Source organism: Cervus elaphus, chromosome 2, assembly GCF_910594005.1.
Source record: "Cervus elaphus chromosome 2, mCerEla1.1, whole genome shotgun sequence".
NCBI classification, from domain to species: Eukaryota; Metazoa; Chordata; class Mammalia; order Artiodactyla; family Cervidae; genus Cervus; species Cervus elaphus.
In genome coordinates, this window is record NC_057816.1 from 12,447,741 (window position 1) to 12,475,697 (window position 27,957).

At 42.1% G+C, this 27,957-nt stretch overlaps 1 pseudogene; it reads right to left on the reverse strand.

Annotated features, from left to right (window-relative positions):
* Window positions 1-1,129: 1,129 nt before the first annotated feature.
* Window positions 1,130-27,957, reverse strand: LOC122706229 (annotated as a pseudogene).

The window sequence follows — 27,957 nt, forward strand, 5'->3', positions numbered from 1 at the left end:
GATTCTTGAGAGTCCCTTATACAACAAGGGGATGAAACCAGTCAATCTGAAAGGAAATCAACCTCTGACCCCTGCTGTCTCAGCTGAGGCATCTATTGAGGGCCTCCAGGTGGAAAGAACGGATGCTTCCACAGCAAAAGTGCCTAACCATGGCAGCTCCAAGCAAAGAGTTTGTAGCTCCAGAGGAGGAAGCTCAGAAAGGCTGAAGGCTCTGTGTACCCTGGGCCCCCTGAAACAAGTGTTGCATTCTCCCCTGCATCACTGAAGGCCAAGGAAGGGGCATTTTGGACCCTGGAGGAGGGGGATGGCTCAGGAATCCACTGGGACCACCACTTACCAAGTAGGACTGGAAAGGACAGAGCAGGCATATGTGGCAGAGAGCTGGTGACTAGGGTGTGATCACAAAAGGGAACCAGCTCTGCATGAAGTACCTCACCCAAACTCCCCTGGAGGAGAAGCCCAGTGATAAGTACCTCTGAGATGGGAAGAAGAGTGTCTATATCATTACCCCTTAGAATTCCTCTGAATGAGGAGGTGGTGGAGTTGGTGGGTCAACACAAACACTTCCATGGCCTAGACCATCCCCCAGTCGCTATCCTTGGGTCTGCCTCTCCCAAGCTTCAGTCATGAAGTTCTGGAGGAAACTGAGAATCATGTGTGTCCTCTGGGTGAGGGCCAATGACCATGTAAAGCCATCTGCCAGGATGGCTGATCTGGGGCTGTACATGTGGTCTGAGGTGGGTCATTCAGGGAACACACTTGAAGTCTGATGTCTGCAATCTTTTTCCTTATTGGAGATTCCTTCAGGACATAAAACCCTAGAGCAGGTAGCTTGGACTCCCTCACTAGGTGTAGAAGCCTTAAGGGAGAAAGTTGTCAGGCTAAGACCCTCAAAGAAGAGTGAAGGTTAGAAAGAGAAATATGATGACCTATGATTTCTTGGGTCCAGTCACTGAGATCCTTATATTTGCTCTCAGTCGTTTGTCCTTGATTCCCAGAAACATTTCAATGAATCTCCCCATTCTTCCAAGCCGGTTGCAGTTGTCTCCCCTTTACTGTGATTCAGACTTTGTTCCAGATCCTTCCCGATCTTTGTACAACTCCCAGGCACAAACATACGCACCCATTTGTTTCAACACCATGATGAGTGAAACCCTTTATTCTTTACTGAGAATAGGGTGTGCAGACCACCAGTTACAGTTCACCAGCATCCTGGGCAGGAGTGCCCTAAGTGTGAGTGAGTGTGTGTTAGGGGCGGCCGTACTGATTCCTGTGCCACTCCAAGCATGTACACTGCCTGTGCCGGGCCAACCCTGTCATTTCCTCGATCAAAGACTGAGAAATGCAGTCTCAGGAAGACGTCACCCAGGATCCACGTCTCTGTAGATGTACTCACTGTGTGCTCTTTAAAGGTGGTATGGCAGTGGCCTCTAGAATCCTGAGGGAGTCAGAGACACACACCAGGCACCCTGAGCCCTTACATGTGACTCCCACAAATATCCAGACCCAGCACAATTCTTGGTTTTATTTCCCTCTTTTGGTAAGTATCAAAGGATTTTCCTTTTAGCAGGGGATATGTGAGAGCTCATCCAAAACCAAAAAGGGCCTGTACATGCAGTTGCCATGAGGAAGGGTGTGGGGGAGGGGAGAACTGGGAGTTGGGGAAACAAGGAATGTTAAAAAAACTAAGTCCTAATGTAGAGCATAAGGAACTATATTCAATGTCCAGTGATAAACCACATGAAAGAGAATAAGAAAAAGAATATATATTTTTTATGTGTATAACTGAGTCACTTTGCTGTGCAGCAGAACTTAAGGCGACACTGAAGATCAGCCACACTTCAACACAATTTTTAGAAAAGAACAAGAGTGTCCCCTGGTTCTCCTCACTCCCTGTCTCTTTCCTCCTGACTCCTGCTCCTTGTTTTCTCTGCAGAGAATGCCGGTTCTCCTCCTGCATCCCCACAATCCATACTTCATTAAAAAAAACTTTATTTTGTATTGGAATATAGCTGATAAACAATATTCTGGGTTTCAGGTGGACAATAAAGTGACTCAACCATATGAATCCGTGTATCCTGGTCCCAGAGATACCCCTCCCATCCAGGCTGTCATATAACTGAGCGGAGTTGCCTGTGCTACACAGTAACTCGTTGTTGGTTATGCATCTTAAATATAGCAGTGCCCACAACACATTCTTGAAGACTTAACTCAGGAGCTCTGGGAAACCTCCTTCAGCCCACACTCACCCTCTTTGGCCACTCCAGGCTTGATTGGGTAACTTACTCTGGTTCCCCATTCCCACCAGTCAGTCCGTAGACGTCATCACCCCTAGTAAGTCCCCAGTGCCCCAGTGCAGAGCACCTTGGGATGCCATTTGCATGGAATCCAGTGCAGTGTTGCCTAGAACCAAGCAACCCTCCATATGGCTCCATGAGTTTGTGGTTTTAGAATTCCTGAAATTCCCTCTGTTCCTCAAAGCCTTGTTTGAGCCCACCAGCCTGCTCTGAACTCCCACAGGGAGCTGACATGAAGCCTCCACCCTGTGCCGGGGCTGAGCAGTCACCATGCACTCTTTATTCCCCTTAGCATCCAACCTCCCTAGAGAAGGGTCAGGTATCCCAACTCACAAAGGCGTCACTTGGCCAGAGCAAGGGGAAGGTGTTAGCCGAGAACTAGGCTGACCATGTAATTTATCATCCAAACCAGGAAAACTGCGAGAAGGGGAGGGAGAGTGTTATTCCCTGTGTTGAGACAGCACACTGGGACTGTCCCCAGCCATTCTCCTTGTCACGTGGCCTATTTCAGGGACTGCTAGCGCTGACTTCCCGGGTTCATGCATCTGAAGTTTCATTTTGAACTGAAGCTCCTTGAACACTGAGGACCTTAGTGTTCCTCTCTCGTTGAGACTCCCACCATGCCAGCATGGTGTGGCGTCTCCGCATTTATTTCGGGATGATCAGTGTCCCAAACGGGCCTTTACTCTCAAATGGTTGGTGTTGTGGGAGGTTCTGGCCCAGCCACAGGGCTCAGCAGCATCTGCAATAGTGAGAGATGGCCTGCAGAGGGCGGCCTCCTCCCAGCAGCAGACCAAGGGTTATTTTGAGTCCCTATTTGAGAACCACCCCTCAGGGTCCTCCCCTCACCTCGAGGATGTAGGCTCGAGCTGGCACTGGGGGTAGTTGATGCCATTGATGGTTGAAGATAATAGAGGGCAGGTTATTGACCACAAAATATGAAACGTAGTGCTATTAGAGAGAGAGGGAGAGAGGTTGGCCCTGGGGATCATTGTTGTGTGTGGAGACTGGGAGTGATCCTGGGGCATGAGCCTCCACCTCGGAACCCCGTGGCGAGGCACTGATGAGCTCCTGGATGTTATTGATCAGTCTTCTTGAGCCAAGGGTCAGTGATGCCCCGGTGTCCACAAGAGCCTCGCAGGTTCCAGAACAAGCAGTTAACCTGTCTTTTCATGGAGATGCTGAGAGACAGTGGAACAAAGCAGGCATCAAGGTCACTCTGAGTCTCCCCAGAGCTGCCCCCTTCCCGACTGTCTCCTAAACAGCCCTTTGTCTCTTACCCTGAATCTTTTCCCTTTCTCTTGACACGGCATCTTCCTTGACATCCCTGAATGCAGTACTTGAGTACACCAGGATCTTTTGTACCTTGACACAAGCTGGTTTTCCTTCCTAGAAGAGTCCCCTCCCCTTTGAAGAAACAAATTTTTTCTTATCTTCCAGATTCCAGCTTAACTGATATGGTTTCAGGGAAGTCTTTCCCCCGGTATTTATCAGCCTCCCTTCTTGACACTCTCTGTAGACCCTTCCTCACGTCTAGCATGTACCAAAGTCACAATTCATTATGAGTGTGTGTCACTTCCGTGCATCTGCCTTCTTAGATGTGAGGGCGAGTTTTATTCTCATTGCCTCCCTAAAGTGCCTGGCACACAGTGGATGCACAACGCTTCTCTGTTTAGTGAGTGAATGAAGACTATGAAAATAATGAATGAGAAACATCCAGAGAGCTCTGCAAATAACCAGTCAACCACAGGGTGAAGATGGAGATTAGCAGGGTCAGGAGATTCTCATAGTGGTGGGAATGAAGGGCTCCTCTGTGAGAGGGTGTCTCCCAGCACTGCTGCTGCAACCAGCTCGGACCTTGAGACCCTGGCCAGGAAATACATGACTAGCACATAGAAACTCCAAAAGACAGGTCAGCTTTTGTCTGAGTGTATCACACAGAATCCTCTCAGTTATTGCCTCTTGTCCTCAGGTCACTTCTGGATCCCACCTTTCTGATTTTCTGTTATAGCCCCTGCCCCAGTATATGCCCATGTACGTGGGGTGTCTTTTTATTAGTTGCTTTCATGTCTTAAGACTGCAGCCAACCTCTCTCCACTGCTGAGTAGCTTCTCTAGAAGGAGACCTGTTTTCCCCATTTGCTCAGGACTTACCCTGTTTTTAAACTTACATTTATCTGTACTGAGAACTTGCTTGGTCCCAGGTAACCCTGGACAGTTGGTCATCTTATAACGCTGTCCAGGCTGGTGAAATCCTCCCTGACCCTGTTCACCACACTGCAGAGTCCTCTGACTGTGCTCCCCGCCTCACAGGGCAGTGGGTGCAACGCTCTCCCAGCTGCACAGACCTCTCTGGACCCTGTGAGGATCCTGGTCAGAGTGCTGGTCAGGAGGACTGGGGTGATTATGAATGCATGGGTTGTTTGTGTATCTATGTGCTTGTGTGTTTGTTTGTATGTGTGTTTGTATGTATGTGTGTGTTTCTGTGTGTCTCTGACTAGTATGCATGTTTATACATGTCTCCGTGTATGTTTATATGTGTCTGCTTATGTGTTTCCATGTGGCTGTGTGTCTCTCTGTGTCGTTGTGGGTGGTATATATGTCTGTGTTACTATGTGTCTGAGAATCCATTTGTGTGTGTCTGCCTGTGTCCATGTATAGTAGTGGGAGCATCCCTTGGGTTGACCCTCAGAGGGAGAGGCTTACCGGTCCATGTGTACACGCCAGTCACCCGCTTGTGTCAATGGTATCCAGTTGAGCTCTCCCTTGTAGTAGTGTTGGTCCACCCCACCAAACATCACCACACTGCCTTTTGCCCTGCATGTGTAGAGAGAATAGAGGAGGGGATATTTGGAGGACAGTAACAACAGCACTGTCTGAGAGCTTTGCTTCTCCACCCATCAAGGCCCTAATAAGTTCCCCATCTACAGATGCAGAAATCGAGTCTAGGAGCGATTGAGAACCAGACTGAGGTTGGTTACTGGCTAATGAGTGGTACAGAGGAGGTTACAAGCTGAGTCACCTGGTTGGGCTCCACCCACTATGTCTTCTGAAGATGCCCTGGACCTCCTGTGACCTGAGTCCTCAGACAGCCTCAGAGGACAGACTGCTGAAGTACTTTGGCTCTCTCCAGGTTGTCATTTTTCAAGAAAATCAAGGCCTGGGAGTGCTAAGGATGTGGGTTCAGGTCACCCAGACTAGGCTCCGCTAGCCTGTGACCTCTACTGTCCAAAGGGCCCCACACTCAGAAGGGAACCCACCTCTGCTCTCCATGTTTTGAAATGCCTAATATTTAGTGGACAAGGGGTCCCACACTTTTGTTTTGTGTCACACACTTTCATTTTTCACTGGCTCCTACAAATTGGGTAGCTAGTCCTGAGCTTGCCATGAAATGCTAATGAGGAAGGAAAGCTACCCACCATCCTTTTCCTTCCTTCCTTATCAAATTCATAGGCAAATCCTATTGCCTTTTCCTCCAACTTGTTTCCTGTTGCCTCCCATTAGTATTCCTCCTCACTCAGTCCCCTAGACCAAGTTACTGGTCTTGAGCCCAGGAGCATGGTTGTGTTCCAATAAAACATTATTTATAAAAGCCAGTGGTGAAGCTAGGTATGGCCCTAGGCCTATAGTTATCCTGGGTTAGATTATCTCTCAGAATACTTCTTTATCAAGTGTTCTATAATTTTCGTGCAACTGAAAACATCTTACAGCTAATTTAGAAAAGGCATTGTCCATATCAAACTTACTTACTCAAGTGGAAGGCAAAATCAGGCTAAGAAATGGCACCTTGATTCTTCAGGTTGTCAAAGATGGGGATAGCTCCAAAGATGGGTAGCTCAGGGTAGTTCAAGCCCAAGATGCCATCAAAGGTACACCCTCACACCTGTATTCTGCCACACGTAGACCGATCAGCTGGTCAGTACTTACAAGGTCCCCAATCTATGGGAGAGAAGAGTATTCCCACTTACAGATATGTGAAGTGGGACTAGGACTGGAATGGGGTGCACTGTCATTAGATCCTCAGAGAAGAATTGAGTTTGGGCTGTGTCTTTGGTGGACTTCAGATGGTTAGACCAAGCTGGGAGGGGAATTAGGGTTCCATTTGTGAGAGGCTGTGAATTTTATAACATCTGGCCCTCTGAAAAACACCAACTGAGTGAGTCAAATTGGCCTCGTGGCTTCTGTACAGGTTGGGCAACCGAGTCAGGCCAGGTCCCATCAGTGCCCCCTTCTGGACAAAATGAGCCGAGAACAAGGTAGCCTTCTCTTTGGCATCACTGTGGCCTAATGACAGGAATGGACTGCATTCTCTGTAAGGCACTGTGGATTCTGAATCTGTCCAGGAAGACAGAAGCTGAAAACACAATCTTGCTTGTAGGGATCTATGAAATTACTGCCTGGGAAATTCACTTTTGGGGATATGTCTGTATTACTTTGGGTATGAGAGAGAAAGAGAGAGAGAGGAACTACTGAAGTGTGTTGAGGAGGCAGGCCATAGGTTTTATTAGACTCTCAACTGTGCTCTAAAGTGAGAACTCATCTATCAGGGCCCCTGACTTATCTGGCCTCCAGTTTACCAGTCTGGATACCTAAAGCCCTTGACTGCCCCGAGGGTCCCTAGATCAGTTTTATCCTGTCCCCAAACACCCCACAGCAACTGCAGTCCTGAAAAGCCGGTCTAGCTCCATTGTTCACCATATATGTGACCTCAGCAAAGCCTTTGCTGTCTGCACCTGTTTCCTCATATGTCTCATGAGCTAATCAGACCACCTGCTATGTGGGGTTGTTGCAGGATTAAAACAATTATTACCTGAAAGTGCCTGGAACAGTCTAAGAATATAAAAGTGGGTGTTTTTTCCCGCTCTTCTCGCTCCCAACAAAATGAACCTTGAACTGCTCATGGGCAGAGAAGCTGCAAGTCCACACCTCAAGCCACTCTCTGAGTTACTTAATCTGTTTACTTGTGTGTCACCACAGGCACTGCCTCCCCAGGGATTGATTCCTGTGGGTAAGATGGCCAATATCTATGGGAGTTAGGCTAGGAAGGGTCCTGCCAGATGGTCCTGCATCTGTTTTGCAAGCCATGGTCACTCCATAGGCAGTCCTGACACAGCTTCTGTTTACACATTACCCAAATGGTGTCATAAGCAAGAAATCCCTTCATGCTCCCAGATCCATATGCAATGCTGAATGTCTTTTGGGTAGGCCGGAAGGTGGAAGACTTGTAATGTCTGAACCTAACTTGTGTAGCTGCAGTCAAGAAACGAGTGTCATCAGGGCCAAGAGTGCAAAACAGGGTGGCAGGGCAAATGAAAGATGGTCCAAGTACGGGTGTCTGTACTCACAACAAGTTGGGCTGGTGCAAAAGAGGGAGGGTACCCACAAGTCAGATGAGCCTGTGTCAAAGATAACCTGGAATTCCTAAGGGGGTGTTCCAATGGTGATGTTACCCACACAGAGCATCTACAGGGAAAAGGAGGGAGTGGGTTAGTGCAGAACATCTAACTGCATAGACATCTAAGAAGATTTAGAACCTTGCCTACTTGAAGAAAAAAAAACTGCTAAGAACATCATAAAAATGGATACTAAGGGCCATATTCAACATTAATGGTTTCATGTCATCTTCCTAGCCACCTCATGAGATATGCATTGCTGTCTTCGTTGGAGAGGAGATTGCTAGGAGGATAAGTTTTCAGATGGCAAAGTGAAGACTTCAGGGACAGCCCAGGGACATACAACTGGCCTTAGCTAGTGGGTCAAATGGCAGAGATAAGGGGCACCTATGATGCCAGTCTGCATCAAAGATTTAGGGCAGTGTAGTACTTCAATTACATGGTTTCAGTATTGGAAAAAATGTCATATGCATCCACAAGATATTTTATATCATCCAACAAATGTACAAGGAAGTACTGTGTGTTGGGTTCTGGGTTAAAGGCTTCAAAGTCAAAGCTGATCAAGACAAAAGTAGTCTTTATCTTAAGAGAGCCAGCAGTCTAGTTCTCACAAACTCATGGCCCCTGGAGGCAAGATAAATGATAGTAGGACTAGGTGGCCATGCTGGACCCTGGGCAGCACAGACCTGACCAATGGGAGCAGCCTTTCCTCCACTTCAACCATGCTGGAAGGCAGGCCAGTTGGCCATGTTTTCAATAGAATCAGAAGTTTGGATATTTATGTACAATCTACTGATTTTAATATTAGCAGCTAATTTTTTTTTCCCCAAAAAAACAGTTGGAATGCAATCTCCACAATGATGTGCAGAAATCAGCCTTCAGTCTCTGCACTTTTTTATTTCTGGCCTAGACTTGGGAGTGCAGCGGAGACAGAGAGGAATTTAACTCAAGTTAGTTGATTTACAAAGCGACTGAATGCATACTAAACATGTTTGTTTCCTTTCTGTTTATAATGAAAGATCATCCGGGACATAGAAGCCAATGAATTTCACTGCTGAAGATAAATGGATATATTTCTGATACAATTTCCCCATAGGATCTATGCCTTGAAAAATTTTGTCTCCCAAAGCAAACATACAAAAAATAATTTTGAAATGTCTTCCCAATAAAAGAAGACAGAACAACTGTGGCAGCCAAAATAAACACAGTTGTGTTTAATGACTCATCCAGGACTCCCAGGGCCTATTTCTGCGTGGGATCTATCCAGGCCTGTCCCTTGAATATAATAGGAGCCTCTTGTATTGCCAGGTGTATGTAGGTGGGACACTGTGACTTAATGCTCATTTTTGCATATTGTTTAAATTCAGTTTTGGCGGTTGAATCCCAAAAGGGGAATATGACATCACTGACAAATGACACACGTATATGCCCTTTGAACTATGGTGTTGGAGAAGACTCTTGAGAGTCCCTTGGACTTAAAGGAGATCAAACCAGTTCATCCTAATGGAAATCAGTCCTGAATATTCACTGAAAGAACGGATGCTGAGGCTGAAGCTCCAATTATTGCCCACCTGATGGGAAGAACTAACTTAATGGAAAAGACCCTGATGTTAGGAAAGATTGAAGGCAGGAGAAGAAGACAGAAGATGAGATCATTGGATGACATCACCAACTTGATGGACATGAACTTGAGCAAGGCCTGGGAGTTGGTGATGGATAGGGAAGCCTGGCATGCTGCAGTCCAAGTCGTTGCAAACAGAAGGACACGACTGAGTGACTGAATTGAACTGTACAAATACAGAACAAAGACTGATAAATCTCATTGCATCAAGTTGGTGACTAGCTTCCCATAACAACACATTACTTGAGTGGCTTTAGAATTCAGAATTATGACTACATTCAGAGTGGAATATCTTCTAAGGAAAAACAAAAATACTGCCCATCCAAAACAAAACCAAAGAAAACAAAAAGAAAAATAGGAAAGAAATCTGAAACTATATTCAACAACTTATTGTTCCTCATATTGCTTCTGTTATTGTGACAGAGTCATATATATGTTAACAGGTAAAAACAAAACAATAATTAAAACTACTGTTCTGAAGTAAGCCTTTCAGTGACTAGAAAAAGAGGCTCACACATAACATAAAGAAGTTTAATTAAAACCCTGCTGTCTTAAATCTAGAACTGAAAGAGTAAGTTTCTACCAACTAATTAAATTCCTTTTTATTTTATTTTTTAAGGAAAATGTGTACTTCCTACTCTGACCATTGTAAAGCCTACAAGCAATGACAGCTTGATAACCCTGACTATTCTGAGGTCTACCATGTAGCTTCTAAATACATTTTCCATCAGACGATCCATGGATTCTTAAAGAGAAGGCTGATTTCAGGACCTGGTAAAGAAACACACAAAATAATCTTGGGAATCATGATGGACCAGAAAGCTGAGGGACTTCAAAGACCAGTGGGGACTGGACAGAAAGTTTAGGAATCCAAATGAAAAGGCCAACCATCTATCAGTTTGTTGGCCAGAATGATGTTTCCGCTTCTCAAACAACTGTTTATGTTTGTCAAAGCTTTCCTGCCAAGAAGCAAATGCCTTCTGATTTCATGGCTGCAGTCATCATCCACAGTGGTTTTAGAGGCTAAGATGATGAAATCTCTCCTGCTTTGACCTTTTCTCCTTCTATTTGCCATGAAGGATGGGGCTGGATCCCATGAGGTTTTTTTTGTTTTTTTTTTTTTAATTTTTTTAATAGTTGGAGGCTAATTACTTCACAACATTTCAGTGGGTCTTGTCATACATTGATTATTTAATTTTAAGCTGGCCAAATGTGTCCAAATGTTAATAGGCAACATCTAATTTGTCACTGTGATAGACTGCTAGGGCACCAACTCACCATTCTGAGCACTGAGAAATGAAAATAATCATCAATATTTATGCTATTTTTTGTTTCTATTAAGCATATGTTATATAACTACAAACAGTTCCAGGAAAACAAGCTGGACTGTCCTTTCTGGGGGTGATGAGAGAGTGATGGGGGCAGCTATAATACAGATGAAGCCTCACTGACTTGCAGCTCACCTCCTGCTGTGGAAGTCTGGTTCCTAATAGAGCAAAGACTGGTACTGGCCCTGGCCCACTGTGCTGGTATTGTGGACTCCTGCTCTAAACCCAATGGTGGGACATTCTGTAAGAAAAACCACCCTGCTTCCTCCCAGTTTCTGAACATATAAATGGCATTAAAATTGGGAGAGGAAGATATTTTTCCTTAAAGGAGAACAACCAAGTGCAACATATGATTACATTCTTTCAATAAACTGTGAAAACAGCTTTTTGTGAATCAAGGAAATTTGTACATGGACTGGATATTAGATGGTAATTTTATTGGGGACAGAAGAGCATTTTTTTCACATCTTATCATTTTACCCCAAATACTCATTATGTACATTTTGTGAAATGTTCATCTCATCCCTAAAATACTTCAGGAAAAATAAATAAAGAGGACAAAAGAGAATTAAATGAGGGTCTGTCTTGATTTAAACACAGATATGCATAGCTGCTATGGATTTAATTGTGCCCACCCTTGACTGCCATTGTGATGGAATTAGGAATTAGGGTCTTTGGAGGTACACAAGTTGACATGGGGTTTTGATGGTGGTCCCTCATGATGAGATTTGACTCTCCCTCTTTTTCTTTCTTATTCTCCCTCTTCCTCCTTCCCTTCCCCCTCCACAAGTGAGAACATAGCAAGGAGAGAAAGACCTGATACAAATCAAGAATGTCTTCACTGGGAACTCAATTGTCCACCACCTGGATGTTGCATAGTCTCCAGTATGTGGCAACCTCTGGGACTGAGAAATTAGTTTTGTAGTTATTGATGTTAGATTATGAAATATAGGGACATGACACTCTTTGTTCTTATATTTGTTATGTTTGAAATCATTTTGGAGTAAGAAGTTTATAGAATGAAATTTCTCTCTTAGTGATACCATGAGGGGCCCAAGATAGCAGATTCAGGCAAGTCTCCAAAGAGTGAGTGCTTGGATAACCACTGCTTTGTACTCCAACTCTTCTCTTGTCATTTGAAAACCATCCCCCCTCACCTGACAACCTTACTTCCAACCCTATCTGCATCTCCACTCTCTTGCTAAGCTACTGAGTCATCTAGCTGTAGGTATTGATGATTCAGGAGAGGGTCTGGAAGCAGAAGGAATGTGGACATTTTTATAAAGAATGAATTGGGCAGACCCCTCCTTGGTTTTCCCTTCTTTAGTGCCATCTTCAGTTGAGGGTTTGGGCCTGGGTAGGGAGTGAGCCACAAGTGGGACCTTGTAGATATCTGCAAGTGAAGGGAGGAGGAATTCAGAAGCCAGTAACCAGGAGGTGGGCAGCTTGCACAGGACCCAGGAGGGAAGGAAGAAGCATTGGGAAAAGAATAGTGCCTACCAGAGGGCCAGACCTACATGAGTTCTCCGGTTAAACTTGGAGGTCATGTCATTTCTGCTGAAATTCCTACCCGAGATGTGGAGGGGCTAGAACTGTACTCACTGCTATTGAGTCATGGGAAGAGGGAGAGCATCCCCCACGGGCCCTTTGATTCCACTATAACTATGGGCATCATACCAAGCCAGAGAGCAAATGGCAGGTCATTCAAAAAATGACCTACTTTAAACACTATTTAAAACTACAAAATTTGTCTAAGAGTTCTGGCATATCTTGTTCCCAGAGTTTTTTAGAAGAGAGGATTCATCAGCCTAAATTGGGTTTCCACTGAAGAATCTACAAGCTTCGCCATTGGTAACTTCTGACTTATAACTGCCTCATCTCAACCCACAGAACCCAAGTGATGGTAAGTTCCAGTGGGCAAGGCCTCTAAGGTCTTCGTCGTCACAGCAGCTGTATGCCACTTGTTCCATCACCCCCAGTCCTGAGCCCAGGACCCAGGAACATCACCAGAGTTACAGACCCCTGCCCACCAGAGGAAGCCTCAGCATCCTCAGCAACACGCCCCCTCTGAGCCATTTTTCCAATGATTGGCACTGAGCTTCAGTCTGGAACAAGTGTTCTGGAGGAAGTCCAGTCTCCCTCATCCAGGAGATGGGAAACTGAACCCTGGGGTGTATGACTCAGCTTCAGGCTGCAGGTAAGTTAGTGAAGACTTGGGATGCAGGAACTCTGGTTCCCAGGCTCGGAGACTTCCAGGAAGGGCAAGGTGAGCGAAAGCTCAATTGCATCCTCTGCTGGGGAGCTCTCAGAAATCTACAAGTACCAGAGTGAAAGTTCCTTTCCTGTTTCCCCTCAAGGCTGGCTCCGATTTTATCAGCAGACAGGCCTCCGTGTAGCAGCAGGAAAGAAATAGTCAGGGCTGTTCTTCTGGGTTCCAGGCACAGTGGGAGAGCTGCAGTTGCAGTGACCCCAGGAAGCAGTCATTCAGGTGGTGACTGACTCACTCCCAACTCAGAATCCAAAGAGCTCCCTCTCTTCATTCATACAACACGGATCTTTGGTGACAGGATAACATGGAACTGCATTCACAGTGAGAAGCATTCTCTTCTCAGCCTCTGGCAACTTAGATAAGTGTCTTATATTTCCTCAGGGAACCCCTCAGTGAGCGAGTTTGGGCTCTCAGACTAGCCTAAATGAAGGGGATATGTTCCCTCTTTGATGTTCTAAAGAGACCGTGGAACTTCAAAGGCCTTGAGAGGGTTATAATCACATTTATGTATTTCAGGGACTTTGCTTTATGAATCTGGTTGGAGCAAAAGGACAGAAACAGAGAACAAGGCTGGACATCTCTGGGTCCCAGCTGATTGTGAGTTGAGATCCAGCCACCAGGCTTCAGAGTCAGGGGATTATGTCATTCACAGGCCACCTTTGAAGGAGGAATAGAGGAAAGAGTTTTTGGGCAGAGAGCAGTGTGGTCAAAGGGACATGGGAATCACATGGCGCAAGATGAAACAAGAGTAATTACTTGTTTCTCTGCTCTATCAGTTTCTTGGAGTTTCTACTCCTGAGAACAACTACATGGAGATAATCAGAGGCAGTAGTGGTACCCCTGGCACCTGATGCTCCTGGTGATAACCAGTTTGTGTACACGTCCCTGAGTCCAGAGCCGATTCAGCCTTGTGATAGCCCCAGGTTCTCCCTTCTTGGGAAGGCTGTAATGCCTAATTGCTGGTAACTCACAACTGAAGTATGGGATGAGGTCATGGTGGTTGACCTGTATGCCAAGTTCCAAACATGGAAGGCAGGTTGGCAGTGGAAGGGTAACCATATATTAAGCTTGATTACCTTGTTTCTTAGCAGTGGCTATTTCCCACATCTAGAATATTTTTCTCCCAGCATTTTGCATGACCGGGTCCGTCTCAAAGTTTGGCATCATCTCAAATGAGTCTCTCTCAGGCTTGCTTTCCCTGGCCACTGCACTCTCACAAACACAGACCTTCATCCAAAAAGTGTCTATAGACACCTCCCTTTGTCAAAACAATAATTCTAATTGCCAAAGTGGAAAGGTAGAAGAGGATAAGTTGAGAGCTTGAGATTAATATCAATAAAACTTTATTCAATATATAATAAAAAAAAAAGATCTACTGTACAGCACAGAAATTCTGCTCAATAGTCTGTAATGTCCTGTATGGGAAAAGAACCTAAGAAAGAACAGGTACATGTGTATGTATAAGGGAATTAATTTCCCATACAACTAATACTCATACAATACTGTACATTAACTATAGTTTTATATAAATTAAAAGCTGAATTTTTAAAAATGCTTATGTCTAGAGACCCACGAAATTTTCTAGACTTGCAGGATTCCAGATATGATGCTGGAGATGGCAGAGTGAGTGTAGAAATCTAGACATTATCTGAGGTTGCATTTTCCTGAGCTGTGGTGTCCCTTTGCTTCTAGTGTCACCTTTCATTTGTCTTTGGAGGATCTAATACAAAGGCTCGGAGACAGCAGCTGGGTGTTAGTTGAATGATGAGAGGCAGCTACTAGTGGGAGAGTGAAATCCCAGGTCCCTAGCTTTGAAACCTGTATGCAGGTCAGGAAGCAACAGTTAGAACTGGACATGGAACAACAGACTGGTTCCCAATAGGAAAAGGAGTATATCAAGGCTGTATATTGTCACTCTGCTTATTTAACTTATATGCAGAGTACATCATGAGAAACGCTGGGCTGGAAGAAGCACAAGCTGGATTCAAGATCACCGGGAGAAATATCAATAACCTCAGATATGCACATGACACAACCCTTATGGCAGAAAGTGAAGATGAACTAAAAAACCTCTTGATGAAAGTGAAAGATGAGAGTGAAAAAGTTGGCTTAAAGCTTACCATTCAGAAAACTAAGATCATGACATCTGGTCCCATCACCTCATGGGACATAGATGGGGAGACAGTGGAAACACTGTCAAACTTTAATTTTTTGGGCTCCAAAATCACTGCAGATGTTGATTGCAGCCATGAAATTAAGAGACGCATACTCCTTGGAAGGAAAGTTATGACCAACTTGGATAGCATATTAAAAAGCAGAGACATTACTTTGCCAACAAAGGTCCATCTGGTCAAGGCTATGGTTTTTCCAGTGGTCATGGATGGAAGTGAGTTGAACTGTGAAAAAAGCTGAGCACTGAAACATGGATGCTTTTGAACTGTGGTGTTGGAGAAGACTCTTGAGAGTCCCTTGGACTGCAAGGAGATCCAACCAGTCCATCCTAAAGGAGATCAGTCCTGGATGTTCACTGGAAGGACTGATGCTGAAGCTGAAACTCCAGTACTTTGACCACCTCATGTGAAGAGTTATCTCGTTGGAAAAGACACTGATGCCAGGACGGATTGGGGGCAGGAGGAGAAGGGGATGACCGAGAATGAGATGGTTGGATGGCATCACCGACTTGATGGACACGGGTTTGAGTAAACTCCGGGAGTTGGTGATGGACAGGGAGGCCTGGCGTGCTGCGATTCATGGGGTCACAAAGAGTCGGACATGACTGAGCGACTGAACTGAATGACTGACTGACAGACTGAGCCTTGGGTTGGGGCACAACTTATGTCTCAACTTCCCTGTGAAATCAGGCTGTAGCTTCCCTCTCCATGACTTGCCTGAAATCAGACCCAGACTGGTTTCATCCTTTTTCATGTCCTGCTTCCCCTGAGACTTCACTGATTTCTCTGGGAGAATACTTTTTTAAAAAATATAAATTAATTTATTTTGATTGGAGGCTAATTACTTTACAATATTGTAGTGGTTTTGCCATGCATTGACATGAATCTGCCACAGGTGTACATTTGTTCCTCATCCTTAACCCCCCTCCCACCTCCTTCCCCATCCCATCCTTCTGGGTCATTCCAGTACACCATCCCCAAGCACCCTATCACATTCATCAAACCTGGACTGGCGATCCATTTCACATATGATAATATACATGTTTCAATGCCATTCTCCAAAATCATCCCACACTCGCCCTCTCCTACAGAATCCAAAAGACTGTTCTATACATCTGTTCTCTTTTGCTGTCACATATAGCGTTATCATTACCATCTTTCTCAATTCTATATATACGCATTAGTATACTGTACTGGTGTTTTTCATTCTGGGTTACTTCACTCTGTAAAATAGGCTGCAGTCTCATCCACCTCATTAGAACTGATTCAAATGTATTCTTTTTAATGGCTGAGTAATATTCCATTGTGTATATGTACCACAGCTTTCTTATCCATTCGTCTGCTGATGGACATCTACATTGCTTCCATGTCCTGGCTATTATAAACAGTGGTGCAATGAACTTTGGATACATGTGTCTTTTTCAATTCTGGTTTCTTCAGTGTGTATGCCCAGCAGTAGGATTGCTGGGTCATATGGCAGTTCTAGTTCCAGTTTTTAAAGTACTCCCCACACTGTTCTCCAGAGTGGTTATACTAATTTGCATTCCTGTCAACAGTGTAAGAGGGTTCCCTTTTCTCCACACCCTATCCAGCACTTATTGTTTGTAGGCTTTTGGATAGCAGCCATTCTGACTGGCATAAAATGGTACCTCATTGTGGTTTTGATTTGCAATTCTCTGGTAATGAGCAATGTTGAGCATATTTTCATGTGTTTGTTAGCCATCTGTATGTCTTCTTTGGAGAAATGTCTGTTTAGTTCTGTGACCCATTTTTTGATTGGGTCGTTTATTTTTGTGGAATTAAGCTGCAGGTGTTGCTTGTATATTTTTGAGATTAATTCTTTGTCCATTGCTTCATTTGCTATTATTTTCTCCCAATCTGAAGGATGTATTTTCACCTTGTGTATAGTTTCCTTTGTTTTGCAAAAGCTTTTAAGTTTAATTAGGTCCCATTTGTTTATTTTTGCATTTATTTCCAATACTCTGGGAGGTGGGTCATAGAAGATCCTGCAGTGATTTGTCAGAGAGTGTTTTGCCTATGTACTCCTCTAGGAGGTTTATAGTTTTTGGTCTTACGTTTAGATCTTTAATCCATTTTGAGTTTATTTTTGTGTATGGTGTTAGAAAGAGTTCTGGTTTCATTCTTTTACAAGTGGTTGACCAGTTTTCCCAGCAACACTTGTTAAAGAGATTGTCTTTTCTCCATTGTATATTCTTGCCTCTTTTGTTGAAGATAAGGTGTCGATAGCTGTGTGGATTTATCTCTGGGCTTTCTATTTTGTTTCACTGAGCTATGTTTATGTCTTTGTGCCACTACCATACTGTCTTAATGACTCTAGCTTTGCAGTAGAGCCTCAAGTCAGGCAGGTTGATTCCTCCAGTTACATTTTATTTCTCAAGTTTGCTTTGGCTATTCGAGGGTTTTTTTTTTTTTTTTTTTTTGTATTTCCATCGAGATTGTGAAATTATTTGTTCTAGTTCTGTGAAAAATACCATTGGTAGCTTGATAGGGATTGCATTGAAAATCTATACATTGCTTTGGGTCATATACTCATCTTCACTATATTGATTCTTCCAATCCATGAACATGGTATATTTCTCCATCTATTTGTGTCCTCTTTGATTTCTTTCATCAGTGTTTTATAGTTTTCTATATATAGATCTTTTGTTTTTTAGGTAGATTTATTCCTAAGTATTTTATTCTTTTCATTGCAATGGTGAATGGGATTGTTTCCTTAATTTCTCTTTTTGTTTTCTCATTGTTGGTGTATAGGAATGCAAGTGATTTCTGTGTGTTAATTTTATACCCTGCAACTTTACTGTATTCATTGATTAGTTCTAGTAATTTGCTTGTGAGTTTTTAGGGTTTTCTATGTAGAGGATCATGTCATGTGCAAACAGTGAGTTTTATTTCTTCTTTTCTAATCTGGATTCCTTTTATTTCTTTTTCTGCTCTGATTGCTGTTGCTGAAACTTCCAAAACTATGTTCAATAGTAGTGATTAGAGTGGGAACCCTGATCTTGTTCCTGACTTTTGGGGAAATGTTTTCAATTTTTCACCACTGAGGATAAGGTTTTCTGTGGGTTTGTCAAATATAACTTTTATTATATTGAGGTATGTTCCTTCTATTCCTGCTTTCTGTTGGTTTTTTTTTTTTTTCAATCATAAATAGATGTTAAATTTTGTCAAAGGCTTTCTCTGCATCTATTGAAATAATCATATGGTTTCTATCTTTCAATTTGCTAATCTGGTGTATTACATTGCTTGATTTGCAGATAATTGAAGAATCCTTGCATCCCTGGGATAAAGCCCACTTGGTCATGGTGTATGATCTTTTTAATATGTTGTTGGGTTCCTTTTGCTAGAATTTTGTTAAGGATTTTTGCATCTGTGTTCATCAGTGATATTGGCTGTAGTTTTCTTTTCTTTTCCTTTTTTTTTTTTTTTTTGTGGCATCGTTGTCTGGTTTTGGTATTAGAGTGATGGTGGCCTCATAGAATGAGTTGGGCAGTTTGTTTCCATCTGCAATTTTCTGGAAGAGTTTGAGTAGGATAGGTGTTAGCTCTTTTCTACATTTTTGGTAGAATTCAGCTGTGAAGTTGTCTGGCCATGGACTTTTGTTTCCTGGAAGATTTCTGATCACAGTTTCAATTTCTGTACTTGTGATGGGTTGGTTAAGTTTTTCTATTTCTTCCTGATACAGTTTTGGAAATTTTATTTTTCTAAGAATTTGTCCATTTCTTTCAAGTTGTCCATTTTATTGGCATATATTTGCTGATAGTAGTCTCTTATGACCCTTTGTATTTCTGTGTTGTCTGTTGTGATTTCTCATTTTCATTTCTAATTTTGTTGAGTTGATTCTTCTCCCTTTCTTTTTTGATGAGTCTGGCTAATGGTTTGTCAATTTTATTTATCTTCTCAAAGAACCAGCTTTTGACTTTGTTGATTTTTGCTATGGTCTCCTTTGTTTCATTTGCATTTATTTATGCCCTAATTTTTAAGTTTTCTTTCCTTCTACTAACCCTGGGATTCTTCATTTCTTCCTTTACTACTTGCTTTAGGTGTAGAGTTAGGTTACTTATTTGGCTCTTTTCTTGTTTCTTGGGTTAAGCCTGCATTGCTATGAACCTTCCCCTTAGCACTGCTTTTACAGTGTCCCATAGGTCTGTGGTTGTTGTGGTTTCATTTTTATTCATTTCTATGTATATTTCATTCCCTTTTTTATTTCTTCTGTGCTTTGTTTGTTATTCAGCAACGTGTTGTTCAGCTTCCATATGTTGGAATTTTTAAAAGTTTTTCTTTTGTAACTGATATCTAATCTTACTGCATTGTGGTCAGAAAAGCAGCTTGGAATGATTTCAATTAATTTGAATTTACCAAGGCTAGATTTATGGCCCAGGATGTGATATATCTCAGAGAAGGTTCCATGCGCACTTGTGAAAAAGGTGAAATTCATTGTTTTGGGGTGAAATGTCCTATAGATATCAGTTAGGTCTCACTGGTCTATTGCATCATTTAAAGTTTGTGTCTCCTTATTAATTCTCTATTTAGTTGATATATCCATAGGTATGAGTGGGATGTTAAGGGCTCCCACAATTATTGTGTTATTGTTCATTTCCCCATATTTTAAAAACAATTTTGGCTTCACTAGGTCTTTATTGCTGCTCAGGATTTCTCTATTTTCAGGAAACAAGGGCTACTCTGTAATTGCAGTGCACTGGATTTTCAATCCCATGCTCCTCCTGATGCAGATCACAAGCTCTAGGGCACTCAGGCTCAGTAGTTGTGGTCCACTGGTTTAGTTGACCTGGGGCATTTACAATCTTTCCAAACCAGGTCTCAAACGCATATCTTAAGCACTGGATCAAAAAGGAAAACACTTTGGAAGGAATTTGAAATACATCACTTTTACAGGAAACTTTCAACCATGGCCTATTTTTAAGGAGACCTACAGAGGATTCTCTGCTACCTCAAGCAACCTCCTGAGACAAGGACTGATTCAGGTTCCCCTCCCAAGTTTCCCTACAGCATCTTGAAGCTGTCCTGCCATGTGGCTTTACTCTTGCTTGAGTGTCTGAAACCCACACTAGACAACAGCTTCCAGAGGGCAGGGCTGTCACTTGACTCACTTGTAAATATAGGTCAGTAGATCTTTTCTCATTATACCAGACTCTAATGTCAAAACAAGGCTAACACAAAGATCACTTATACTATTATGAGTGTTATGTTACAGGTTTAACTACTGTAATCAAACCTTAAGTAACATTGTCTTAAATACAATACAATTTCAAATATCTTTCATCTAATGTTAGTGCAACTCTCTCCACAGAGATGGGGACCCACTTCTTTCTTGTCACATCTTCCACCTGTGCTACTTATCTCTGGTCTAATATATCTACTCCATCTCCTGTCATTGCACCTGCATTCCACCTAATGGGACAGAAAATAACCCTTCCATATGGAAGAGACATATCACCTCTACTCAAATTCCACTGGCCAAAGTATCTTCCATGGTCATGGCAAACCTTGGGGTGGTGGGTCCACAGAAGGGCAGGGGAATGTGATCCTACTACAGAACATTCATGATGAGTCACAAGGGCCACCATCCTTCATTCTTGTCCCTGTAATTCATTCTTCTTCGTTTCTCCCCACACAGCTCTCAGCCTGTCTTGGCCTGCAGATATGGATATGGATGAGGTTATAAGAGAGGACATGGCCAAGGGTGTACAAATATGGAGAAAAAAAGAAAGGAAAGAAGATAAGAAAGTATAAAAATGCAAAATCTATAGGAAAACATGCTTCTAATAATAATTTTGTATTTATACAATTTAGGTACACCTGGGGTTTATGAATCAATTTATAAAATAAAAAATAAGAGAAATGTAAGTATAAATATATTCACTAAACACAACAAAATAATAAGGCAGTATTATATTAAACACATAGTATTATCAGGATTAAGTTTGGATGCATATTGCAAAAAATTAAAATAACCATAACTTTAGCAAGACAAACTTGATTTTTCTTTCCCACTGAAACAAAGCTGGAGGTGGGCCAGTCAGAGGTTGTGTATAATCCATCTCCAACGTTACATGATTGTCCAATTCAACTGCAAGAGTACCAGCCATCACAACTAAAATCTAGGCAGCAGTTAGGAAGAAGGTCGGGAAGGGAAGAGACTCATCTCTCAGGTAAATCAGCTCCTTGAAAGCAGTCTTCCAAGATATCCTTCTTAAAGGTCTGTTTGCATCTCAAAATCACTGGTCATGACTAAGAGCATGGGAGGGCAGGAAATATAGTCCTGTCTCTCCTGGGCTCATAGCTGTATAAAAACTATTTACAGTTTTCAAAGAGAATAGATCATTTTGTAGGTATCCAGAAGTGCCTGCCTTAAAGAAAAGACTTTTTCTGAATAAATGTGGCTGAACTGCTGGACACAGTGTGGGAGCCAGGAGGGAGGAGTAGCAATGAGAAACAGCTAGATGGATCTGAATTGTGCTCTGGAATAAGGAGGCAGACTGGTCAGTAGAGATCTTATAAGGACTGATGTGAGGATTAGACATACCACCTGACCCAATTTGTTATGAAAACTGCTTTTCCAACTCAGGACCCAAATCTCTCTCAATTCTTCAGCTTCAAAATACCTTGTCTTTGTTACCTCACATTCTGATCTACTTGTCTCACCTTCCTTATTTCTGTTCACATCTCTTCTCCATCCAGTCATCAGCATTACAAGATCCAGTACTGAGAAGTTAGCAACACTTTCTAAAAGTGTGTAGAAAGACAATGAGCTTTTCTACTTTAATATTAGTTTCTGATGATCAAGGAGTTTTGAAAGGACATTGATAGCTAGAATTATGGAGATCTTACATTTCCTCCTAAATCCCAAACAAGAATGTGACTTCTTTGGACCTGGAGGGGATGCGTTCACTTTGTATCCACAGGTCTTAGCAGTGAAGTAAGTCCCCAGTATATGAAAAGGTTACATTTCAAAAGGGTATTCAAAATCCCAATTTCTTCATAAGCCCAGCAAAGATACTTAAGTAGCCAAGTAAGACAATTTCTTATATATTAGTTTAATATAGTAGTTTAATAGCTTTATGATACTTTTCACACAAATAATACATAAAAAAGAATCACAAACTATAAAACAAACATTTTTAATCTTGCAGTACCTGGATAGGGCATGGAATCCCACTCTAGTATTCTTGTCTGGAGATTCCCTATGGCAAGAGGAGCCTGGCGGACTACAGTCTGTATGTTGCCAAACTTGGACACAGCTGAGCCACTAAGCACACCTTTAAAAGTAGAGTAGTAGTACCATCTACATCACCACTGCATTTATGCTTCCGTCAGACAGCGTAGGCTTGAAATAAAAATACTGAACCATTGTCCACCATACACTTCTGTACAATAAAGTACACAAAGCACACCCACTTCTCTGAGATGTGCCCATGGCAATGTGTGTCAGATCTGTGAACTAACTAATGTGATTGTACATGCAAATGCACTTTTGCATGTTTGAAAGTTTTCAACTTGAAGGTTTATATGTAACAGACTTGCTACACAGGCTTTCAGTGAATGTATGTAGTTAAGGAACAAGAGAGGAGAGTAGGGAGCTGCCTGTTATTTCCCTTTTTGCATGTATTATGGCCACTCTGAATAGGAATTCCATTGAGGATAATTGAGGCCCAGTGTATGGGAACATCACTGCAAGTGACAGAGGACCAAGATTCCAGGACGTGGCACAAGACCTATAGTTGGTTGAAAAGAGACAGGAGTGCAAAAAAGGAGGAAATGAGTTTTCCCTGGTTTATGTGAAAGACTTGGCAAATATTATCTGGATTTGTTTGTAGTGATTGAGCTGTGGTTTAGAGGAGCAGTCTCTGTTGCTCAGTATGAGCAAAGAGAGGAGAATGAACCATGAAAATCGAACATGTGTCCCAGGTCACGTATTTCTACTATTGAAGAGACGTAAGTTCTGTCAATTTATCTGCTCCCTCCTGAGAAGAATTAGAGTAGTAGAAGAGGGAAGATCCACACTATGTTATCACCTAATTCTTCTTCTGTCCAGTGAACATTGATTTCTAATGCAATTTCTTTATAAACAGAGGATGTACTTTGTATGATGGGAGATTTCTAATTTACTGTCCCATATAAAACTTTGGGGCTGTTCTGGTCCCAGGCACATGGGGCCCTGGGACCTGGCAGGCTCTGTTTTGGCTCAGAGTCCAGTGTATGGGGATCTGCTCTCATCTGGGGCCTGGGTTATATCTTCAGTCTGGGTTCAATTCTATCATCTTGCTCTTTATCTTCAGTTTTTCCCATGTTCTTTCTTCCCATTTCTCTTTTCATCCCTGACTTCTTTGTGACTGAGTAGTTTTTATGATTCCCTTTTATATCCTTTGTCACTTTAATAACTGTAAATGTTTTCTAAGTAGTTTTAAGATCCATGGTATGCATCTTTAACTTGCCAATCATTATTAATTATGATAATTATTAATAATTATTAAATTAATTATTTACTTATCTTTTCTTTTTTAGTTTGGCATGCAGGATCTTCCTTCTGCTAGGGAACTCTCTATTTGAGGAGGGCAAGCTCAGTACTTGCAGTATGTAAGCTCTATTTGAGACATACAGCCTTTGTTGCTCAGTGGCATGTGGAATATTAGTTCTCTGGCAAAGGAACAAACCAGCATCCCATGCATTGCAAAGCTGATCCTTAACCACTGGACAATTGGGAAGGCCCTATATTTGCCTTTTAATGTATATTACATGTTTTTCATTTGGGGTACTCTTCATACCCTGGTAGATATAGATTTCCATTTACTTTTCAATTCCTTCTGACTTGAGACTTTTTATAAAACATTTATTACATTGTTCTGTCGGGGTGATGCAGTCTTGTAGTTGTTGTATGTCTGAGAAAGTATTTTATCTGGTTTTTGATATGTATTTTTCTTGGGTATAAAATTCTTAGTCAATTATATTTCTCTCAGCACTCTAAGATGTGGTGCCAGTGTCTTCTGGCTAACATTGTTTCATATGCCTAATCTGCTGTCATTCTCATTTTTTCTTCTACTATTTCTGTGTTTTTCCTTCTGGTTACAATTATTTGGTTGATTTTTTTCATTTATTTTTATTAATTGGAGGCTAATTACTTTACAGTATTGTAGTGGTTATTGCCATACATTGACATGAATCAGCCATGGATATACAAGTGTCCCCCATCCTGAATCCCCCTCCCACCTCCCTCCCCATCCCATCCCTCTGGGTCATCCCAGTGCACCAGCCCCGAGCACTTCTCATGCATCCAACCTGGACTGGCTTTTAAGCAATGAATTATGATATGCCTTTGTATAGTTGTCGTATTTCTTGTCCTTGAGTTACTTGAGCTTCTGTGTTTATGGGTTTAAAGCTTTCATCACATCTGGAAATTTTTCAGCCAGTAATTATGAAGTTCTTTGCTCTATTCTCCTGTTTTTCACTTTCTGTGGGATTCCATTTACATATATGTTAGTATTCTTAAAGTTGTTTCAAATTTCTGTGATGGACAATTAAATTTTTCCCAAAGTATTTCCATTCCTATTTTCCATGTCTCAACTTAACATACTCAATATTCTTCAGCTTCATGAATATAAGGATTATTGTTGTAATAAACATTCTAATGTCCTTCCCTGCTAATTATGTAATGTATATTTTTAACTGTGTTTATGCTAATTGATTTTTCCATCATTATGGCCATTTTCTTGTTTCTTTGCACATCTGGATTTTTTTTTTCTTTTTAAATATATTTATCTTAATTTGAGGATAATTATTTTACAATATATGATGGAATTAAGACAAATACTTTCACGATTTATATGGAAATATTAAATTGGATGTTGTATGTGGTCATTTTATGCTTTGGAAGCTGGATATTTTTTAACATTTAGAAATTATTCCTGGTACTATTTGCAAACTCTGTTAATTTCTTGGATAGAATTGTACTTTTTGAAGGCTTGCTTTTCAGTTTTTTAAGCTGAAATGAGACCAGCTTTAGATCAGGTTTATTATTCCCCACTAGCAAGGCAATATTGTCTTCAGGGCCCTACTGATGTCATGGGAATTATGAGTAATTTCCACTCTGGTGGGTGGAGACACAATTAGACTTGGCTCAATTTGAGGCTCAAAGATTGTTCCCTATAATTCTAAGTAGGACTATCAATTCTCCACTGAAAACTGGAGAGGTGTCACCTGTACACTGCCACAGATCTCTGTGTGTAGCTCTTTCCTGTGAACTCTAACTACCTACAGTCTCAAATCTCTCTTCTTGAGGAGACTGCTTCTCTCTGCCTAGATACCCCTTCCATGGATGTGTTGGAAACTATTTCTTGGAGTTGGGGCAATTGTAGAACTCACCTTACTTGCTCCCTGCCTCAGGAATCCATTCTCTGCTGCCAGATGTTTGATGTAAAAAACTGTTCTTTCATGTATGATGTCTCCTTTGGAGGTGTTTGAGACAAGAAGATAAATGTGTCATTTGCTCCTCTATGTCTACCAAAATGGATGTTCCCCTGCAATCAGAACTCACTGAATGCCTTGTGAATGGTAGGTACTGACTTCTGTGCATGGGTGTAGACTTGATTGGGGATATGTCTTGGGGCCTTGGGAAGCCCAAGTCTTGCTGGAGAAACATGCCAATTACAAATAGTATTTGCTATGGGGTATGTTCAGTTCAGTTCAGTTGCTCAGTCATGTCTGACTCTTTGCAACCACATGGACTGCAGCATGCCAGGGCTCACTGTTCTTCACCAACTCCTGAAGCTTGCTCAATCTCATGTCCATCAAGTTGGTGATGCCATCCAACCATCTCATCCTCTGTCGTCCTCTTCTCCTTCCTTCAATCTTTCCCAGCAACAGGGTCTTTCCTAATGAGTCTCTTCTTTACATCAGTTAGCCAAAATATTGGAGCTTCAGGTTCAGCATCAGTCCTTCCAATGGACATTCAGTATTGATTTCCGTTAGCATTGACTGCTTGGGTCTCCCTGCAGTCCAAGGGACTCTCAAGGGTCTTGTCCAACACCACAGTTCAAATCCATCAATTCTTCATTGCTCACCATTGTTCACGATCCAACATTCACATCCATACATGACAACTGGGAAGAATCATAGCTTTGATTATACTGAACATTTTCAGCAAAGTAATGTCTCTGGCTTAAAAATGCTGTTTAGGTTTGTCATAGCTTTTCTTCAGAAAAGCAAGCATCTTTTAATTTCATGGCTGCAGTCATCATCTGCAGTGATTTTGGAGCCCCCAAAAGTAAAGCTTCTCACGTTGTCCATTGTTTCACCATCTACTTGCCATGAAGTGATGGGACCAAATGCCATGACCTTCATTTTCTGAATGTGGAGTTTAAGCCAGAAGTTTCACTCTCCTCTTTCACTTTCACAAAGAGGTCCTTTAGCTCCTCTTCACTTTCTACCATGAGGGTGGCGTCATCTGCATATCTGAGGTTATTGATATTTCTCCCAGCAATCTTGATTCCAGTTTGTGCCTCATCCAGTTGGGCATTTCTCAAGATGTATTCTGCATATAGGTTAAGTAATCAGGGTGACAATATACAGCCTCGACATACTCCTTTCCTGATGGAGCCTGTCTGTCGTTCCATGTTGAGTTCTAGCTGTTGTTTCTCGACCTGCATACAGACTTCTCAGAAGCCAGATAAGATGATCTGGTATTCCAGTCTCTGTAGGTTTTCCATAGTTTGTTGTGATCCACTCAGTCAAAGGATTTGCATAGTCAATGTAGCAGAAGTAGGGATTTTTTTGAAATTCTCTTGCTTTTTCTATGATCCAAAGGATGTTCGCAATTTGATGTCTGGTTCCTCTGTTTTTTCTAAATCCAGCTTGAACATATGGAATTTCACAGTTTATGTACTGTTGAAGACTTGCTTGGAGAAATTATTTTGGTAGCGTGTGATATGAGTGCAACTGTGTGGTAGTTGAACATTCTTTGAAATCACCTTTCTTTGGGATTGCAATCAAAACGACCTTTCCAGTCCTGTGGCCACTGCTGAGTTTTCCAGTTTATCAAGCACACTGTATATTAGATATAGTCCCTTAAATCTATTTCTCACTTCTACTGTATATTCATAAGGGATTTGATTTAGGTCATACCTGAATCATCTAGTGGTTTTTTCCACTTTCTTCAATTTCAGTCTGAATTTGGCAATAAAGAGTTCATGATCTGAGCCACAGTCAGCTCCTGATCTTGTTTTTACTGACTGTATAGAACTTCTCCATCTTTGGCTGCAAAGAATATAGTCAATCTGATTTTGATGTCGACCATCTGGTGATGTCCATGTGTAGAGTGTTCTCTTGTGTTGTTGGAAGAGGGTGTTTGCTATGACCAGAGCGTTCTCTTGGCAAAACTCTATTAGTCTTTGTCCTGCTTCATTCTGTAATCCAAGGCCAAATTTGCGTGTTACTCCAGGTGTTTCTTGACATCCTACTTTTGCTTTCCAGCCCCCTGCAAAGAGGAGGACATCTTTTTTGGGTGTTAGTACTAGAAGGCCTTGTAGGTCTTCATAGAACGGTTCAACTTCAGCTTCTTCAGCATTACTAGTTGGGGCATAGACTTGGATTACTGTGATATTGAATGGTTTGCCTTGGAAACAAACAGAAATCATTTTGTCATTGTTGAGATTGCATCCAAGTACTGCATTTCTGACTCTTTTGTTGACTATGATGGCTACTCCATTGCTTCTAAGGGATTCCTGCCTTGCAGGTAATTCCTCCTTACCTTGGAAGTAGGGTAGCTCCTTTTGACTGCCACCCCTGAGCTTGAATGTGGGGAAATTCCTCTTCACCGTGCTTCTGCAGTGACTTTGCAGCCGCCAT